Here is a 5,697-nt window from a genome sequence, read left to right as displayed (position 1 = left end):
ACTAGTATAACCTTAAAAAATCATATTGTCTATTTCTTCAGTCTTCTTAAATTTTGCATTTTGCTTTTCGGCACCCAGCCATATTCATATTGTATCGCGTATTCCCTCTATCATTCGAGACCACTTATAACATAAGAAAAAGAAGCATTTGAATACATGTATGTATTATTTTTTAGTATATGTGTGAAATAAGCTACTTTCTCAGGAAAAAATGTGTATGCAATCTATCATTTTCATATGTGGTCATAGGAAAATATATTTTACTATATTGTAAATACACTATCATCATTTTTTCTATAACTTCGGAGAAAGCATGCTCTTTGACTAGCAATATTTGTTAGTACTATTAATTAAGTATTATTACTCCATGAAATTAAAATTAAAAACATGACAAGACTCAAAACTGAATTTGAATGATTAACCTAATAAAACCATGAATTATTCCATACTTGATATTATATATTCCATACTTGACTATCGAGCCATGATCCTCTGGTATTGGAACATTCTTATTTACTGAGTTTGAGACCTCCCAATCTCCGGAATAATTTACAAACATTAAACATAAGGAAGTTTTTTTTCTAAAATTTTATTTTTGTCAAAAACTATTGTACCTTCTTACTCCTGCTACACCATTTGCTTTTAGGTGAGAAAGAGATTCTTCATGCTCTGAATATTCGCTCTCCAAGCTGCTGTTGCTTGACTGCAATAAGTTTCTAAAAACATTGAGGTTAAAAATCTGTAAATATATAGATTCATAAACAAACCGTTTTTTAACTTCATAGTCTGGCACATATTCTGATCCAGAGCTTGAAAAGTCTTCAAAAGACCCTTCTTCTGAATTACGTGACATATTATACCGTGTAAAACAGGCACCAACAGGCACAGACTTTGAACTTAACACATAAACCATTACTTTGTTATCGCTTGGAACCCTATTATTCTTAATAATGACGTTGACTGTCGCTTGGAACTATATTGTAAATTAAATATTGGCGCCATCTTTGAGAATGGGCTCAAAGTTTGTATAGCAGACGATGCAGGTTTCTATGGATCTTATTTTCTTACAAAAATTAATTAATTTTTCTTATGGGAACAAAGTTCTAAGTTGATTTATCCTTATTTTGATATAAATGATGAAGGTGATCTATAGATCAATATAAATAAGAAAATTGTCAGTTTCAATATCATATTTTGATAAAGACTTAAAGAAAAGTCGAAACGTCAAAATTTATCTTTCTTTTAAAAACTATCAAAAACAAAAACTTGGGCATGTATATATTTAATTTAATATTTAACTTAACACACCCTCGAAACGAAAGCAATGTTTCATCGATGGTACATCGATCATTAACTTTATAAACAAGTCGACTGTTTTTCAGGAATTTATGAAATATTTCAGAAATAACTGAGGCTATGAGAAACTGTTTTCTTGCTTTTCAACTAGTGCCAAATAAAGATTTTGTATCTTCTTTATTCGATTTGTAAATTGATGTAAACAGCAAAACTCCAAGAAATGTACGCAGTTCATTTTCCGTTTTAATAATTTCTAATATTTGCCACTCCAATTATGTTCCTTGTTTGCTGATAATGTAGATTAGTAAATTTTCTAATTTCTTCCATCATGTCTGAATCGAATGACAGACACCAAACATGAGCTCTGATGGAGAATTTCTCAACTTTCTCGATGCATATTGAGTAAACCCTGGTAGCTTACATTCCAAAACATTTTAAAATGGTGGCCTTCCCACCCTTCTAGGTTCTTTTTAAGTCCATTTCATTCCACTCTTGGCATGCTTGGAATCACATGCTGGAGGAACCACTTGAGCTCGAGTGGAATCAGATTCGTTACAGTCACTCGCGCCTTCTAACTAACTAAGATTTGGTGAGAAATCTGAATCATCTTCAGACTCCGAAAAAGAATGGCTTAGATGTTCATGAGAAAGACCTGGATCAGTTTGAGTACTCGTACCTGGACGTGGGGAATCTCGTAGTATGACCTCAGCAGGTTCACTTGTTAATTTTCTTCTCCACTGTCACAAGGGTCTTGATCCTCTTCATTCTCACTTTCCTGTGAGAGCAGTCTCTGTATATCGGAGGAAAAGTTTGGGTTCGTAGTCCAAAATATTTGCTTGTCCATCTGCACAGACAAAAGTTAATAAATTTGATAAATTTTGACCTTTCTACAGAGGAAATATATTAACCCTATATTATATTATTTGATGTTTCAAATTTAGTTAAACGGTAGAATGTGTCTTTCACTAGCATACAAGATTGAATTTACATGACAGCGAGATGTGAACAGATGACACAGTCTCACCAACACACTCATAAAATTTCCCGCATAGGTCTCACAAACCCACGTGTGGCGTTACGAATCAATCTCATAATCGAACATAATTGAAAGATAAATGCCAAGTTATATAGATAGTTGCTTAGTTACTAGGTACTTTTTAAATAATTCATTATCTTCTAAACGTTACGCTAATAATAAAAAAACATAAAAAATAATAAATAAAACATACGAGGGTGAATCAAATATAAACAAGACTTATTTTTTAAAATATTTATTTTGATTTTAAACGCACAAACAATCATAGTTTATTTTTCTACATAATCTCCTGATTTAGAAACACATTTTTCCCAGCGTATAGGTAATTTTTTAATTCCTTCCAGGTAAAAAGAGTCAGGTCGTGTTTGTAGCCAATTGCGCACATATGCTTCAAGCTCATTATCGCTGTGGAATTTTTGCCCTCCCAAAGCTTCCTTGAGAGGACCAAAGACATGGAAGTCGCAGGGAGACAGATCTGGACTGTATGGAGGGTGTTCCAGTGTCTCCCAACCCAGTTGCTCCAATTTTTGTACTGTCAGGGCTGCCGTATGGGGGCGAGCATTGTCATGGAGGAGAATCACTTTTCTCATTGGAAGGTGTCGTCTTTTGCGGCGATATGCAAGTCTTGCATATCGCAATTGCAATATCCGAAGTTGTTAGACGCCTATCACCTTCAACAAGTTGACGAACACTGTCGATGTTGCCCGCTGTAATGCTGGTGCGGGGTCTGCGGTCATGGCTCTCATTTTCAACACGTTCACGGCCCTCCACGAACTGTTTATGCCAAGCAAACACTCTAGCTCGCGACCGCGTCTTTTCCCCGAACTGTACAGTCAATCTTCTCAAGATTTCGGCCGGTTTTACACCTTCTGCAGCTAAAAACTTTATAACAATACGTTGCGCAATTATATTAAAAATGAGTCTAACCGAAATTTGTGGTTTATCGGATAACATTACCTTTGAAAATTCCTTGTATAAAAATGATTTGCACCAATTTTTTACCAATTTCAACTGTAACATGAGTTTGCAAGTACCACCGTTAAGTGATGTAAGAGCCATTTGAATAATATTTAGATTATATCCAGCATTATTTAATTTTAGCCTGCAAATAGTTTTACGATACTCACGAAAGATGAAACGGGACGTGAATTGAAAATGAATTTTGATCATGGTACAACTACCTTGGGATTCAAGTATGAAGGAAGAGTAGTTCTTGCAGTAGACTCCAGAGCTACAGGAGGACAATTTATTGGCTCCCAAACTATGAAGAAGATTGTTCAGATAAATGATTTTTTATTAGGTAATTGTAGTACTCAAAAATCATAAATTCACAATCACAATCACAAAATTAATTTTGTATTTTTCTAGGAACATTAGCTGGGGTGCAGCAGACTGTGTATATTGGGATAGGGATCTTGCAAAACAATGCAGAATATAAGATCTTAGGAATAGAGAACGTATATCTGTAGCTGCTGCTTCCAAATTATTGGCAAATATGGTCTACAATTATAAGGGAATGGGATTGTCTATGGGAATGATGTTAGCTGGTTGGGATACAAAGGTATGAAAATGATCTTTCTTACAAAGGTACATTTATGGAAATGAGTTTTTCAGGGCCCTCAACTCTATTATGTAGATTCAGAAGGCCTTCGAACAGCAGGAGAAGTATTTAGCATTGGCTCTGGTTCAATTTATGCTTTCGGTGTATTGGATTCAGGTTATAAGTGGGATATAAATTTTATAAGTGCTTGATCTAATTTTATGTAATTTGTATTTGAAAAATGTTTCAAATAAAATACACTAAGGTTATTTAAGTCAGTTTTCTTATTAATGCATTAATCCTTTTGGGCAATATATGTTGTTTCTAAAATTAAACCTCTTATAGAATTTGTCATAGATATTTATAGATGATTTACATCAGTGTCTATATTGATGAATTCATCATTTGGGGCAATATATGTAGTTTCAAGAAATAGACTTTTTTGTAATTTTTTTAGTTGTCAAAACCTTGGTAGATTAATAATGCATATTGAGTTCTTCATGATAGACATGAGTGGCTAATGAACATCTATAAAAATAAACGCTATTAACAACCAACTAACCTCACCTACCCCATAAATTTCAACTTAATGTTATCCATAAATTAACCAATCATTTTGAACATCGCTCACTACAACATCTAGCCAATTAAAAACTACTCTTAATTAATTATTGTAAGTAAAAAAAATATTATTAAACATTTGTACATATTTCTTGTATTTAACCATAATTTCAGTCCCAGACGATTCACAAGTTCGGAAAATATGTTTAATTTCCACGGGAAATAACTTTAATACTTTCGAATACTTATGTATTCATCGTCTGGGGAATAATTAGATTAAGATTTTCGGTGGTTCTGAATTGTAATAATTATTGTAAATGATATTTAAAAATTTTACAAGAATTAATACAAATCAAAACCACTGAAAATCCACTTTGGTGTTTCATTACCACGTTCCCAATAAGCAACCGCTCATAATATAGCTGGCTAAAACTTCGTTACAATTCATGAAAATGGTTCTTACTAAATCACTATAAATATCAATATCTCAAAATAGAATGAGTGGCAGGTAATAAGACACTAACGGGCAAAGGGCACTTCAAGATACTTTAGGAACTCTGAGATGATTTAGCTCCAAACTTCTTATGTTGTTTTGCATTGCGTTGGTGTGTTAAACCCATATGGGTAACCACAAAGGATTTTCTTTTCAAGATTCATAATAATAAAAAAACTCATACATATTGCTGTTGCTAAAAATAATGATTTTTGTTAGCCATGGGAGTCCGAAACATAGTAGCAATTAGTAATTTAGGAATTGAAAAAATAAGTTATACTAATGTAAATGTTTTATATGTACCAAGTGTTAAAAAACTGGAAATGTCAGATAGGAAAATATTATTTGAAATTGCTAAAATAATAAATAATGATTTTTGTTAGCCATGGAAGTCCGAAACATAGTAGCAACTAGTAATTTAGGAATTGAAAAAATAAGTTATACTAATGTAAATGTTTTATATGTACCAAGTGTTAAAAAACTGGAAATGTCAGATAGGAAAATATTATTTGAAATTGCTAAAACAATAAATAATGATGAAAAGCTGCTGTTTGTGTAAAGTAGAGAATTTGTGTGATATAAAATTTTATATATTTTATAAATGGCACAAGCTTATTGGAAATTTTAAATAAACAAATGGTTGTGGCTTTATTAACATGCTTGATGTTGGGAACCAGATTGGATATACGAGTATGTTTTGCTGTTAATTTTTACAGTAGGTTTCAAAATCAAGCTATAGATAAGGTCTTTAATCATTTAAAACGTGTATTA

At 32.5% G+C, this 5,697-nt stretch overlaps 1 pseudogene; it reads left to right on the top strand.

Moving 5' to 3' along the window:
- The first annotated feature begins 3,248 nt into the window (after positions 1–3,248).
- Positions 3,249–4,084, top strand: LOC130451937 (proteasome subunit beta type-5-like; annotated as a pseudogene).
- The last annotated feature ends 1,613 nt before the right edge of the window (positions 4,085–5,697 follow it).

Source organism: Diorhabda sublineata, chromosome Y (genome assembly GCF_026230105.1).
Source record: "Diorhabda sublineata isolate icDioSubl1.1 chromosome Y, icDioSubl1.1, whole genome shotgun sequence".
Classification (NCBI taxonomy): domain Eukaryota; kingdom Metazoa; phylum Arthropoda; class Insecta; order Coleoptera; family Chrysomelidae; genus Diorhabda; species Diorhabda sublineata.
The sequence above is the reverse complement of the archived record's forward strand: the minus strand, read 5'-3'. Positions and strand labels throughout refer to the sequence as shown.